The sequence below is a fragment of the Chelonoidis abingdonii genome, chromosome 14 (genome assembly GCF_003597395.2).
Source record: "Chelonoidis abingdonii isolate Lonesome George chromosome 14, CheloAbing_2.0, whole genome shotgun sequence".
Lineage (NCBI taxonomy): Eukaryota > Metazoa > Chordata > Testudines > Testudinidae > Chelonoidis > Chelonoidis abingdonii.
Genome location: NC_133782.1, coordinates 38,394,430 through 38,410,196, shown reverse-complemented (window position 1 = coordinate 38,410,196; position 15,767 = coordinate 38,394,430). Strand labels below are relative to the sequence as shown.

The following is a 15,767-nucleotide window of genomic DNA, read 5'->3' as shown; positions in this document are numbered from 1 at the left end:
AGGGATAGAACAATACAGAAATGAGGATTTTACACCCCAGCTATTGATGTGAGTTCTTGCCAGACAGGATGCTACCAAACTAAGTTTTCTTTAAATCTTTTAGGCTCTTCCCTTTTTCTGGAGGTGATACATCGTACAAGGGGGTATTCTGCCATCTGCAGCTGGGAGGCCTCAGCACTGGCCACGTCTCCAGCTGAGGGCAAGGAAGGCACCAGTGCAGGAAGGAACCCCCCCGCCCTCCATTCCCGGGATGCAGGAGGGGACGTGGCTCAAGATTTCCTCTCTGGGAATCCCCACCCCTGACTCATCACTGATGGGAAATTTCTTGGTAGCCGGGTACATGACCCTATACTTCCCGGGTCACCTCTTCCCAGACTCCCTTCCCCGCTGCCTGCTGTATATAAACCCTTGGGGGCTGAGACAGAGCCACCAGCCCCAGCTCTTGGATGTGCACCAATGATGCTGCTGCTCCTGCTCTACACGGTCTTTCTCCCACTTCATAATGGTGAGTAGAGCTGAGTGACTGGTTATTTCCCAGCCCCGGGGGACTCACATTGGGAGTGAGGCTGAGCGAGTCAGTTTTTGGTTCAGGGGCCGAACCATAAAATCTGGGGAAAAGCTGGGTTCCTCCCAAAAAAACTTTTTTCATTTTTTCTCATAGATGCAGAAATCCTAAAAAGACATTTTTTCACAACAAATGGAGGGGGGATTGTTTGCTTTGGGGTCTCTCCTTCAACCAGAAGCAATTTTTTTTTTTTTTGCTTTTTGGTTTCATTATGGGACCTGTTCAGGTGTTTTGAATTGAAATGCAATTTTGAAACAAAAATTGATCTTTTTTTTTTGCTTTTTCATTTGCTTTCAACTCAAAACAATTTTGGATGGTACTTTTTCATTTGATTTCAGATCTCTTTAGAGGGGGTTTTAATCACTTTAAAAAATTAGTTTAAAAGAACCCAATTTGTTCCATTTCTAAAGGAAGCATCATTTCAAATAGAAACTCAAGATGTTTCATTTCCCATTGCTCATAACAAAACTTTTCTACTTTTTCCTGGAAAAAAAAATAATCATTTCTTTGTTTCTTTGTAGCCAGAACAATTCACCAAATTCCACCTGAATTCACAGGTACTTTGGATGCCCGAAAATTGCTTTTTTTTAAAGCAAATTTGCCAATTCCTTATAATTTTTTTCCTGACTTTAGTGGTGAGAACAGGGAGATTGGGGCTGTGGGCAGCGTAACCCATACTAAGGGCAGGGGGATAGAATTAGCCATGGGCTCAGGCAGGTGTCATGAGATGGGACAATGAGGTTGAGGAGTGACAGAGAATTCCTGACCTAATTCTCTGAGAGGGGAGATGGCTAGGGGGTGGCCCCACAGACAGAACATGGATGGGCGTGTATGGGATAAAGAATGGATGGAAGGATGGACGGGTCCACATGGAAATAGATGGATGTGCAGCGGGTACGTGTATGTATGGGATAGACCGGGTTGGTTGGGGAGAGGGGGTGAATTAGGGGCAGGCTGGGCTGCAGGGGGTGGGGCTAAGGGGCTGAGATCCAGGCCAGCAGGGGGCTGAGCTAAGGCATGAGGATCTCGGTTGCACTGAGATTTTAGTCCCACATTCCAGCTTCCTTTTGAACCCCTCCCCGTCTCTCTCCAGTTCAGGTCATCGGGGGCCAGGAAGCCCCACTTGGCTCCAGACCCTACATGGCCTATGTGCAAATCGGGTCAACGGGAAGCTGTGGAGGGTTCCTGATCCGAGAGGACGTGGTGGTGACGGCGGCTCATTGTAACTGCAACCTGGGGTAAGAAATGTGCCATCCCCCACCCCTGAGCCAGCCAGTTGCCCACCACGGGGCTGGATCAGGGCTAGTGCCCCTGGAGGAGAAAGGCCCTGTGTCCCATTTCCCACCCCCTGAGCCAGCCAGTCTCCATCTCTGGGATGGGATTGGAGCTGGCAATATGTTGCCCCAGACACTAGAAGCGTTCAGGGGATGTGAAAATTACGAATTTCACTGGGTGCCTGTTAGGTTTTAAAGCCCAAGCCCACCAAATTAGACCTGCCCCACAGAGTGAACAGCCCAGCTGATGATTTTAGTCAGTTCAATAAGGACAAACCCTGTCACTGAGTGACTTCACTCAGTTGAACCCAGCCTCTTCTCAAGCCTTTTCCCTTGGCCATCACTTCTCAAACCCATACCCCTGGCTGTTCTTAACCAATCAAGAAATTCCCTGATTGCCTTTGGGGATCTGAGCCCTACAGAACAGAGCAACCCTGTAGGCAATTAACATAGATCAGTGCTGGGGCTCAGCTGTTGTACCAGAAACTGATCCAATCCCAAGAATTTCCTACAACATTCACTTCTGATCTTCAGGCATCAATTCTTTTGTGTCTGTAGCACGTTTCTTAGTGTCAAAAGGGGAACATCTAGACAGAGATTAAAGAAAGACAAAGAGATTCAATCTCTGCCATGAAGTCTCACCAGTTTTTCTCATGTCTGGCTAACCCTGGAGGAGGGAAAGGGCTGTCCAGAGGGGCTGGGCCAAGCGTCCTGATTCCCTTCGAGACATCAACATTTTCTCTGATGGACTCAGCAGCCATTTATGTCCCACATTGTGATTTCTGTCCCCAGTGTCATTTCATGGGCAGATCTGGGCTTCCTGCTACTGCTGTCCATATCCAGTAGATGGCACCGGTGCATAAAAAACTCTTTGATCCTTTTCTTATTTGCATGTTTCATTCATTCCAGCGACTTTATTTCTGTGTCGGCCCAGCCAATCCACTTGGGATTTCCCCGCTTTAAACAATTTATTTTAATATATCAAAGTTGCGCCCAGGTTAGGGCCTTACACCTTCCCATGGGTATTTTCCTTCTTCTGCCATATGCATTTCAATGATTCATAGATTTCAAGATCTTTGTGATCATCTCGAGCAACCTCCTGTATAACACAGACCAGAGAACATCTCTCAAACAATTCCTTTTGATCTACAGCAGATCTTTAAAAAAATCCAATTGTAAATAAAAATTGCCAGTGATGGAGAATCCACAATGAACTTTGGTAAGTGGTTCCAACACTAGATATAGTCCCTGCTAAATCTCAGACCATGAAACAATCATTGAGAAAGAAACCAAACAGAATACTTTATGGTCCCTCTGAATTTGAAACCAATTGATCTTGAGTTTCTCAGTATAAGGTGGGTTTTCCAATCTTTTGATCATTCCTGTGGCTCTTCTCTGACCCCTCTCCAATTTCTCAACACCTTTATTGAATCTTGGACACAAGAACTGGACAATGGGTCACTCTATTGGTCAGTCTTTTGGGTCCTTTTAGCCAACCAGAACAGAGAAGGAGGAAGTCCATCCACATGTAGATGCATAAGATGGTCTCTGTGTTACTCAGTCACACAAATGTAGGTAGAAATCTGCACAGACCAGGATCTGGGCTGATGTCCCTTCCAGACGGTCTGTGATGGCCCCACCCCACTATCCAATAGGCACTAATGCCGCCATATTTTCCCCTTGGTTTTTCCAGAAACATCTTTGTCTACCTGGGAGTCCAAGACTTCACGAAGCCGGGACAGAACTGGCAACGGATCCGGACCCGTCGCTGGGTCCAGCACCCTGACTTCAACAATGAGAACTTTGACAATGACATCATGCTGCTGAAGGTACCACCCCCAGTGACCTCACACTGCTACAGGCACCACCCCCATCCCATCACCCCACCCCCAGTGACCCCACAGTGCTGCAGGTACCACCCCCATCCCATCACCCCACCCCCAGTGACCCCACAGTGCTGCAGATACCACCCCCATCCCATCATCCCACCCCCATTGACCTCACACTGCTGCAGGTACCACCCCCATCCCATCATCCCACCCCCAGTGACCTCACACTGCTGCAGATACCACCCCCACCCCATTACCTGCCCCCACTGACCTCACACTGGTGCAGGTACCACCCCCATCCCATCACCTGCCCCCACTGACCTCACAGTGCTGCAGGTACTGCCCCGAGTGACCCCACACTCACTTCCTGGACTCATATCCATGCTTTGGCCAGGTGGTGCTGCTCCTTGCCACTTGCGATACCTGTACTGATCCGGGTCCATTCTCTCTCTCTCCTTCCCATGGCAGCTGTGGCACAACGCGGAGCTGACCGATTGGGTGGGGCTTGTCTCCCTGCCGGAGGCTGATCAGAGTGTCAGCCCAGGCTCTGAGTGCAGCGTGGCCGGGTGGGGTCGGACCGGAGTGAACACCACCACCGACACGCTGCAGGAGGCAGAGCAGGAGGTGGTGTCAGACAGCCTGTGCAGAGAGCAGTACCGGCATTACAACCCCATCACCATGCTCTGCGCTGGCAGCCCCCACACCAACGAATCAGCCTTCCAGGTAAATATCTCCCTGCCCAGAGCCACTGGGGGTATAGCAAGCTGCTCCAGGGGAAGGAGCCGATGGAAACCACCATGGCTGTGCCTCTCCCATGCTCCATTGCCCCAAGACGGGAGCCCGTTTTGCATCATGGAAGATGCAGCCCAGCTGGGGAGCCCAGCACATAGGATGACTGCAGAGAGGTATCTCCAGAGTTACTGCCCTTGTGCAAAGTGCTGGTGGAAATAGGCTGAAATTTTACATGCACTCATGCACATAGTGACAAGAAACAATAATTTCTTCTCTTATCCAGGGGCTCATCAGCTGGAAGTGACAGACGGGGAGGGAGAAATGGGTGTGTCAGCCAGAAAAAAGGCCCATGCGGTCCTGGGATGAAACAGCCAAAGTGTCTCCAGTAGAGAGGGAGGGTTTAATGCCAGCGGAGAAGGTTCTGGGCATTACTCAGCTGGAATCCGGTGCAGAATTCTGGGCAGCTCTGTCCCAGAAAGAGGAATTTCAGCTGGAGCAAGTGTTAAGAAGGGCTGGTAGGATGATCAGGGGAATGGAAAGCCAGTCTGATGGGAAAGGAATAAAATATGTGGGCTAGCTTGGCATAGAACACAGGCTGAGCGGGATCTGATTGCTCTATAAATATATCAGGAGGGGGCAGGGGGACACCAGAGAGGGAGACGAGCTGTTGAAACTAAAGGACAAATCAAATGGGGATAAAAGGGGCAGGGATCAATGCAGGCTGGAGATAAGAGGAAGGTTTCTAACCATCAGAGGGAGGAGGTTCTGGAACAACATCCAACAGGAGCATTGGGGCGGGGACAACCTAACAAGGATACAGATAGAGCTTGATAAGTTTATGGATGGGATAATATGACAGGGTTGCCTGTAATAGCAGAAATTGGACTTTATGACCCAGTAGGGCCCTTCCAGTCCTGCGTTCCCATAAAAGAATGAGACACCTAAAATACAACTCCCATGATTACACATAGTTAGGCCTTGAGTTTTAGCAAAATGTTCCAGGAAAAGTGTTGATGGAAAAAGGGGAACCGTTCCCTCTTCCCTATCACATGTTCTGACCATCCCTACTCTTCACCTTCACTGGAGGGTCAACTGGTGAACTCAACCCTGAGGCTACCCAACAGCCAGGACCCTGGGTGAAATCTTGACCCCATACACATGGATGGGAGCTTTGCTGTTGATGTTCATAGGGCCAGGTTGGCACTGGAGCTAAGGGAGAATCAGTATTCCCATCTAACAGGAAATGGCAACATTTCAATCTTTGTTTTCTAAGAAGAGTTGAGATTTCAACATTTTTGGTAGAATGGAAATTCCAAAAGCAGGTTTCACTCAGAAATGTTGAAATGTTTCATTGCAACATTTTCAATCAAAATAAACATGCTGAGATATGAGCAGATTGAAACATTTCCTTCCATGTGAACCAACTGGAGAGAGTCCAGAGGAGAGAAACAAGAACAAAAATATATGATCAGAGATTTAGAAAACCTTACGTAGAAGGGAAGGCTAAAAGAATTGGGCATGTTTAGGCAGAGAAGATGAGGCTGAAGAAGCTGCAGTTCCTTATCAGGCCTCTATTTTCCCTTATGTAGCCCCTGCCTAGACTACATCTCCCACAATGCACTTTGCCATGTGATTCCCATGATGCCCCAAACAGCTCAGTCAGAAGCAATTCTGAGTTGCGTTATGGGAGATCTACTGCTCCAGGGAGCCAAGTCCTTAGGAGAGAAGGGAGACCTGAAGGACAGCTCCCATAAGTCAATGCATGATTAGGAGATAGTAGGGTGACCAGATGTCCCAATTTTATAGAAACAGTCGCGCTTTTTGGGTCTTTTTCTTATAGAGGCTCCTACTACCCCCACCTCCTGTCCCAATTTTTCATATTTGCTGTCTGGTCACCCTAGGAGAAAGCAGTTTAACATCTTATTTAACTGATTCCAGATTAAATGTTTCAGAACATTTTTTAAAAAGTAAAGATTCAGATGGAACTGACCCAAAATGAAATAGTTCCTTTCAGTTTTCCTAAAGCAAAAATTGAAAATTGATTGTTTTCTGCGGAAAATTTCAAGTTTGTAGAAACTGCCTTTTCCACATTCTGTGCAGCTCTAGATCTCTCTCTCTGCAGACCTATTTCCAGGCTGGTTCTGTTTGGTAGGAAGGGCTGGGCCTTCAGCTGCAGAGAGCACCTGTCCCACATGCAATCTGAGATCTCCTGAGGACAGGCTGGGCTGGGTAATGTCAGTCACTGATGTTATTCTCATTGGCAGGGCGATTCCGGCGGGCCCCTGGTGTGCGATGGGGTGGTCCAAGGCATCGTCTCCAATGGAAATGCAGATGGGCGACCCCCCAGCATATACACAAGAATCTCCAAATTCATCCCCTGGATCGATGAAACTCTGCAGAAACTGAGTTAAAGGAAACGCTCCCCTGTAAAGGGCTAATGTTGCCATACAGGGATCCATGCCTGTGTGGAACCCCAAAATGCTTTAGATCAGAATATTTCCTTCTACTGTTAGAGAAATACTTCGAGTAGCTCAGTCCTGAAATCCTTTTGTGGCTAGAAATACCCCATCGATATTTGAAATTTTGTTATATTATCTCCCCAAGTGTCTAGTCAATGTTTGGGATCCTACCCGTGTTCCGGTTGGGAGCAGAGATTGACAATGGAGTCTGGTATTTCCTGTGATGCAATCTCGTTTATTTACAAGAAACATCCAAAGTCCTGTTTCCCTGAGCATGTCGGAATCAAACAGCAGCAAACAGCTCCTCTGTTCACCGAGCGAAGCCTGCATCTCCAGCCAAGACTCTGTGCCCAAAATGGTTCTTCTCTTAGCTTTTTCCTGTGCTCCCAGGTTGTGTCTGCCTGGCTTTTTACTTTGCTTCTGTCCCTGGATCTCTCTGTTTATGTTGTGTCTGTCCGAGCCACATGCCCTGTTACCCCCAGAACAATATTCGGTGACAACCTTTCCTCCTGAGTCATTAGAATTCACACGTGTGCACAAGGTTTTACATCAGCTAAGGGGATTCTGGAGCAAGGGTAGAATTTCCTCTGCTGAATTCTATAGGACTTCTACAAATGCTGATCATTTGTATATCTAATCCATTCCTCACGGGGTTTCCACCATCAAAATTCCTAGCTGCAGCGTGTCTCTGGCTGGCTTAAAAACTTTCTTTCCCCCAACCAGAGAGCAGGAACGGGGCCATGTGGCTTTGGTGGCCAACCTATGACCACAGAGCGTGGCTAGTCGAATTAAACAGCCCATGACAATAGCACATTGAAATGGTTGTGTGAAAAAAAATTCATTTTCAATGATTTTGTTTCACACATTTTGAACTGGACCCAAATTTGTTTGTTTTCAGTATTTTCTTTTCTTTTTTCCTCTCCCCACCCCACAAGTATTTAATTATTTATTATTTATTATTGTGATACTGACCGGATGTTGGAGAAACCCAAAGAAAGGGAACCCAGAAAGCATCGCTGAGATACATTGGGGCAAAAGAAAGAATTGTCTATTTCCAAATATTTGGAAAACATTGAAAATAGACGCTTGTTTGAAAAACAAATGGCACTTGAAGGAACAAAAGCCATTTTTCTAAATAAAAAATGTTTTCTCTGAACAATTTGTACTGCCTTTTCCATCGCTGGCCTGTAGACTGGATGTTGCGTGTGTGGATGATACAGGGTTGGGGGAGAATAATGGGGCGGTGGGCAGGATGTAGGTGCTGGGTTAAGCCATAAACAAAATTGGTGCTAAATAAAAACATCAAGGCCCAGATCCTTAGAGGTGTTTGGGTGCCTAACTCCTGTTGAAATCACTGGGAGCCTGAATAACTTTTGGGATCTGGGCTCCTAGCTCTTCTTTTTGGGGTGGGAGAGCTAGCCTGCTAAATCCAGGGTTGTGAGTTCAATCCTTGAGGGGGCCATTTAGGGAAGTGGGCTAAAAGTCAGGATTGGTCCTGCTTTGAGCAGGGGGTTGGACTAGATGACCTTCTGAGGTCCCTTCTAACCCTATTCTTCTACAAGATCTCAAAGCCCTTTACAAAGGGTGATCAGGATCATTAGCCCCAGATGGGCAAACTGAGGCAGAGAAAGGGGCTGGGACTTAGAATCATAAAATATTAGGATTGGAAGGGCCCTCAAGAGGCCATCTAGTCCAACCCCCTGCTCAAAGCAGGACCAATCCCCAGTTCCCCAAACAGCCCCCTCAAAGATAGAGCTCACCACCCTGGGTTTAACAGGCCAATACACAAACCACTGAGCTATCTCTGCCTCCTCCTCACACACCAGCACAGCCAGGAACAGAACACAAGTGTCCCTGGGTGCAGGCCTTTGCTCTGGCTACTTGGCCACACAGCTTCCCAGCTCCCACACACCACAGCCCCTCAACCATGCTGCTTGTTAATTTCAATTCCCATCCTGTGTCCTCTGGAGTCAGTACAGATCTGACACAAACTTCTCCAGCACTAAATTCGCACCTCACCCATGTCACGTGGTGTAGCGCTAGGTCCACCACGGCAGGGGAGGTCTCAGGTTACAGAATGTGAGGATGTAACATCTGCAGGGTTGGAATTATTTCCACTCCCAAATCCAGTGGCTGTGGAGCAAATACAGACAGCATTGATCTATGTGTCTCCGCACTCTCCTCATAGAATCATAGAATATCAAGGTCGGAGAAGACCTCAGGAAGTATCTAGTCCAATCCCCTGGTCAAAGCAGGGCCAATCCCCAACTAAATCATCCCAGCCAGGGCTTTGTCAAGCTGGGCCTTAAAAACCTCTAAGGATGGAGATTCCACCACCTCCCCAGGTAACCCATTCCAGCGCTTCACCACCCTCCTAGTGAAATAGTGTTTCCTAATATGCAACCTAGACCTCCTCCCCGCCCCCCTGCAACTTGAGACCATTGCTTCTTGTCCCTCCATCTGGCTCGCTCTGTCTGGTAACAGGGTGTCATAAACAGATAGCTAAGGGTTAATGTTTCTTTTACCTGTAAAGGGTTAACAAAGGGAACCAAACACCTGACAAGAGGACCAATCAGGAAACCGGATTTTTCAAAGCTTAAGGGAGGGAATTTGTTGGTGGAGAAAGGAAAAACAGGGGAGGGGACAGACGCTTTCTGTGTTTAACTCCAGTGTCCCAGGCAGGAAAAGCTAGGGGAAGAGAGAGAGAATCTTTCTGTTTCCTTGTCTTTGGGTTTGTCTTTTTGTGGAGAGAGGAGACATGCTTCTTGGTATTGTGATGTAAAGAGGTTGCATCAGTAACTCTCGTTAGCCCAGAGAGGAAATTCTGGGTGGAGAGAGGGTGGGGGAATGTTTATTTCCCTTTGTTAGGACTCAGGGTATCATCTGAGTCTTGGGGTCCCACAGGGAAGTTTTGGGGGACCCAAGTGTACCAGGCACTGAAATTCTTGGTTGGTGGCAGCCTATCAGATCTAAGCTGGTAATTAAGCTTAGAAGGTTCATGCTAGCTTCTCAGGTTATGAACGCTAAGGTTCAAATCTGAGTAGGAAGCTATGACACAGGGGCAGTGCTGGATAGTGCTCCCCAGGACCGAGTGATGCCGTGGTGCTGATCCCTCTCTGGCTAAAGGCCAGATGTGTCTGAGCCAGAGGCATGAAAGAGATTCCCAGAGCTGCCCTCAGACACCCTGGGTCCCTCCACCCTGACCTGCTGCAATAAGAGAGCCATGTTCCTTCGAGAGATTCATCCATTCCAAGGCCAGAAGGGACCATGATGCTTGTCCTGTCTGACCCCTGTGTAGCCCCAGCCCTGGGATGGCCCTGAGCTAATCCTGACTAGAACTAGAGCCGAGCTGTTAGAGAAACCTCCCGGCTTGAGTTACACGTCCCCAGGGATGGAGAATCCAGCCCAGCCCTTGGCAGCAGCGTCTCTGAGCCTGACACTGGCCCAGCCACTGAAGGGATTTGAATGGCCAATTCCCAGCCAACGTCATTCCGATCTCCTGGGCTGGGTTCTCCAGCCCGCACTATATGGGGGTTGGGGAGAGAAGATGGTCTGATGGTCCCCGCTGGCCCTCGCCTCTCCAGCTCTACAAACAGCTCAGCATTGACGTGACAGAAACCTTCCCACCTTCACGGTGTTTCCATCTCTGTATTCAGGGCAATTCCTGTTAAACAGAGTCTGTCTCTGGCAGTGGGGCAGGGCTGCCCAGAGCAGGGGGCAAGTGGGGCAATTTGCCCCAAGCCCCGGGTCTTGCAGGAGTGTTGCTGGGGCGGACCAGGGTGGGGCCACCACTCCCCCACTGAGCACATTCCCCCAAAGTGGCACCTTAGTAGGAATTTGTAAGAAGGTAGAAAGGTTTGGGATACTTCCCCCCTCCCCTTCCCTCCCTACAGAGTGCGGCACTGCTGATTGGCCGCTGGGGCCTGATTGAGCCGCTCCCATTGGGCCTCCAGCAGCCAGACACACACACACACACACACCCCCGCCTCATCACACTACAGGTGTGCTGGCACGTGTTTAACTTTGGCTCCAGAGGCAGCCAGCGGCTGGAGCAGCGTGGGGGTAAGGGGAGTCCCAGGGGCAGTCAGGGAACAGGGGGATGGTTGGATGGTTTGCGGGGTGGAGAGGGGCTGGGGCAGTCAGGGAGCAAGGGGCGGTAGATGGCAGGAAGTCTGGGCCTCTGTCCAACAGCAAAACACAAGCATATGAAAGCAGCCTTCAGTGGGAAGTGCTATCAGCTGGCCGGGCAGCCTGCAGGGCCCCCAGCCTGCTTGCCTGAGCGGTATTATTAACGCATTTTATTTGGAAGATGCAGCCGGAGTGATTTAAAGGCCTCAAACGCTGCGGAAAGAGCTGGGAAAGTTGCGAGCTTTCTCTGCTGGGCTTTTCATCAGCGTCATACAATGCAAACCTGCTTGAGGCACCGCACAAGAGAGAGGTATTGAGAAAGTCTGTGCCTCTCACAGCTTAAGCTCTTCTAAGCTCGCAGCCTTGGCACAAAAGGATTTGGGAGCAGTTAACAATTCTGTGTGATTAAGAGATTTTCATTTCCTGGGCCCTGCTACCCAATGCCGCAGGGCCCCACAAGGGAGACTGAGTGAGTAGCCCGGCTTGTCCTCTGCAATCCCTCCCCTGCTTCTTTCCTTTGTGTTTGCAAGGGTCTCATTAACATTCTGCATCCGAACACCCCTCCCCCAGGTCTCGTGGCTTCTCCTCCTTCCTCACTTTCCCCTTCTCTCCATCTCTGTAGTTTTTCTCCATGCCCCGTCCCTTGTCCCTCTCCACCCCATGCACTGGATTAAGCCTGTCTCTGCCTCTCTTCTTTATGGGCTCTGTGCTGGGATGGCAGAGGCAGCGCTATGGTTGGGTTCTCTGCTGGGTCTGTTTGGATCAGACTCTAAAAATCAAGCGCTTCCTTTGATAGCAGTATCCCTCTGCCTGCTCGCAAAGGCATCTGGCTAAATACTAGATCCAGGTGCTAGGGCAGAAGCAGCTGGCCATGTACCCTCAGTGGCAGGAGGTGTGCGTGGTCCCTCGCTTCCCCCCACACACACACACACTTTGGATTACGGGGTGTGTCTTGGTGTATATTGGGGGTCTTGTCAGGGGGCGGGGAGTGGTTGGATAGGTGTGGGGGTCCTGACAGTCTGTCTGGGGCCAGGGGTGTGGATAAGGGTCGGGGCAGTCAGGAGACAGGAGGTAGAGTCCTAGGGGGGCGTTAGGGACAGGGGTCGCGGAGGGGGCAGTCAGGTGACAAGGAGCGGGGGTGTTGGGGGTTCGGGAGGGGGCAGGAAGTGAGAGGAGTGGATGTAATTAGCAATTGATTATGTTGGTGGTGCCTTTTTTTATGTGTTCGCTCTCCCTGATGTTAGAACTGGCTACACCACTGCCCACAAGACTATAATATTCTACTTACACTTCTGTTACGGATGGGGCCCCGAATGCTTTGCCCAGGCCCCCTGAATCTTGGGCAGCCTGCTGTGGGTTCTCCCACCGCCTGGGAGACCTCTAACCACCGACGTTACACTGCAGGTTATTGCACTGCTATACCCACTGACCCAGCTGGATCTGGCCCATTGACCCAATGGAGCTATGTCCGTTGACCCCACCTGGGATCTGGTCCCATTGATGCCAATGGAGTCATGGCTGATTGATAATACATGGGGATCTGCCCTATTGACTCCAGTTAGCTGCAGCCATTACCCAGCTGGTGATGGGGCAGGGAATGGGACATACCCTTTCCCCTCTACAGGACACTGGCTCCCATCTGGCCGCCGGAGAGAACTGGCTGACTCAGCAGGTTGATTTTCCCAGTCTCAGCATGTACATGTGAGAGGCCTGCTATCACCGACACTTCGAATGCAGCGGTGTTGTCTCTGTCCTCAGCCCCTCCCCCTGTCTCTCTCAGGTGCAAGGAGACCTGAGAAGATCAAAGGGCCGGGTTCCCATCTTGCAGCTGTGATGAGTTCAGGTGTAACCACAGCCCCACTACAATAGGCGGGGAAAGACTCTAGTGTCTCGGTGTTAGCAGCCACTCACATCCCCAGCTCAGCACCAGATGTGCATGGAGACAGAGGCTGCAGGGCCCCAGCTGTGACAGTGGGGCATGCCCAGCCCAGCTGTGCAGGGCTCCAGGCACTGAGCATCCCCAGAAGATGCCCAGATGTGCAGACTCAGCAGGGTCGACCTCCCCGCAGCCTATATAGGGAGGTGTCAGGAGCCACAGGGCAGATAGTTTGACGTGAGTTTCCTGTCCCCCTCCCCAGCTGTGTCTATAAACCCCCAGGGCTGTGTGAAGCCCTTCTTCCTTCCCTGTCTGGTACGATGCTGCTGCTGCTACTCGCTTCTGCCCATGGCTGTTCTCCTGCCCCCCAGACTTGGGCTGCTGAGTGGAGGTGGGGCATAGGGAGCAGAGCCTGCACATGGCCTCAGTGAAGGGCCTGAGGCTGCTTCACCAGTACAAGCAATCCTGGGGCTCTGAAAGAGGCAGCTTCTCCTCACCATCTCCCCTGCCCCCGTGTGGGGTGCCCATAACCGAGCATCTGCGGGCCAGTGGATGTCTGGTGCCTTCTCTGGCAACTTCTCTGGTCTTTTTGCTGCTTCTGTCAGTACACTCACAACTCCACTGGTCAATGCGCCCAGCCCTGCGTTTGCTAGGTACGGTCCCCAGGAAACCCCTTGGGGAAACGGTGCGCTTTCACGTCTCTGACATGCTGTGACTATGTCCACTGACGCAGCCCGTATCAGTCCAGCGCCCTAGAGCCGATGCAGCGTACTCTGACAAGCAGGCGTTTTCTGCTGATGTAGGAACACCACCTCCCCAAAGATGTTAGCTACATCGACACGAGACCTCGACACTGGGGGGTTCCCAGCATAGCTACGCTGGGTAAGGATGTGGGGTTTTCCCACTCCTGCCTACATAGCCTCAGTTTTAAGTTTAGCCTAGGCCTGTGTGATGGGTGGTGATTCTAGTGATTCAGCTTTCTTGTACCTAAACAAGCTTATAATGGCTTCTGTATACTGACCTGAGAACAAGAGACTCTTAGACCCACCACTTTAAGAAGTTAACGGCCCATGACTGAATCCATCGTATTGGCCTCCTGCAGAACCTGCACCCCCTTGTATTTCACAGCAACAACTGTGCTGTGGGGGCACAAGCGTTCAAATAGATGAACTGGGGAGGCAGGACATGGGAATCCCCACCAGAATACAATGAGAGACAGATGAAAATGACATCACGCTGTGCAGGTACCACCCCATCCAATCCCCCTACCCAATGACCTCACATTGCTGCAGGTACCGCCCCCTCCATCACCCTGCCCTCGGTGACCTCACACTGCTTCAGGTACCAGGTCTTTGCATCTTCCTGCCCCAGGGATGTCAGATCACTACAGCTACATCTGATCATCTCACCTTCAGTGACCTCACACTGCTCAGGTACCACCCCATCTCATCACCCTGCCCCAGTGACCTCACACTGCTGCAGGCACCACCCCCATCCCATCACCCTGCCCCCAGTGACCTCACACTGCTGCAGGCACCACCCCCATCCCATCACCCTGCCCCCAGTGACCTCACACTCTTCCAGGTACTGCCCCATCCCATCGCCTCACCCCCAGTGACCTCACACGGCTGCAGGTACCGCCCGCATCCCATCACCCTGCCCCCAGTGACCTCACACTGCTCCAGGTACTGCCCCATCCCATCCCCCCCATGTCCCGGTGAGCACATGACATCACAGTGTTGCAAACTTGTCATGGGGATGCCCCATCTGTTCCCATCTGGCCCCATTCCCCTAGGACTGGATCCATCCTCCAAGAGAAGATGGATTTCCCTTCTCTCTCTCCCCCATCACAGCTGAGGCACAAGCCCAATCTGACCAAAACTGTGGGCATCATCCCCCTGCCCCTGTGAAGGTGAGGGAGGGGGCTGTGTACAGCGTGGCCAACTGGAGCCTGATTAGTACAGAGGCAAATGCCTGGCCTTCCCCAACTCTGCAGGAGGTGGAACTGAAGGTCATGAGCAGGGGCATGTGTCTGTCTCAGCCTTATCCACACTATGCCCCATCCAGAATATTGTGCATGGGGGACCCCCAGAAGAGGAAAGCATCATTCCAGGTGAGCGTGGGACAGGGGCACGCGGCACCCAGGGCAAGGAGCTGCTAGAACTGGAAACTGATAGAACTGGGTAGAATGGGGAGAGCCAGGATCCATGCTGAGCTAGGCAGATCCTGGCAACCAGGAACCGTAACGGATGAGATCCCAGGACTCAAGGATGGAGGGTAGACATTAGGGACCAAAAGTGGCCAGATCCTAGGAATCAGGAATGGAGGCTAGAACTAGCAGTCTTTTAAATGAGAAATGGATCCTAATAATTTGGGACAGGAACCGGCAAGGGACAGAAATCAGCTGGATGTTCAAGATGTTCTAGAAATCAGGGACAAAAATCAGCCACATTCTGGAAATCTGGGATAGATCTTAATATTGAAGGACAGATTCTAGAAATCAGGGCTGGGAATAAACTGGATCCTCGAAGACAGAGAAGAGAATTCCTGAACCAAGAACCCAGGAGTGGTTCAGAGAAACCAGCAGGAGATCCTAGAAATAAAGAGCAGGAGTCCGCCAGACACTGGAAATCAGGCAGGAATCAGGGACAGGAACTGAGCAGGTTAAAGAATTGGGGATGGATGCTAGAAATCAGACACGGGAACTGGCCAGATCCTAGAAATTAGGGACAGGGGCCAGCTGGATCCCTGGACCATGGGGTGTGAGCCCTGGGAGTGGGGGACATCCTGGGAATGACTTGACCGTGAGTCAGAAAGCGGGGTACAGAGGTGGATTTCAAGACCGTGAATAGAGGATACAGCCCACCCTTTGCTTGGACATTGGTAACTCCACACCTGGTGTTT

At 50.6% G+C, this 15,767-nt stretch overlaps 1 pseudogene; it reads left to right on the top strand.

Moving 5' to 3' along the window:
* The first annotated feature begins 340 nt into the window (after positions 1 to 340).
* Positions 341 to 7,230, top strand: LOC116821556 (mast cell protease 3-like; annotated as a pseudogene).
* Positions 7,231 to 15,767: the final 8,537 nt, after the last annotated feature.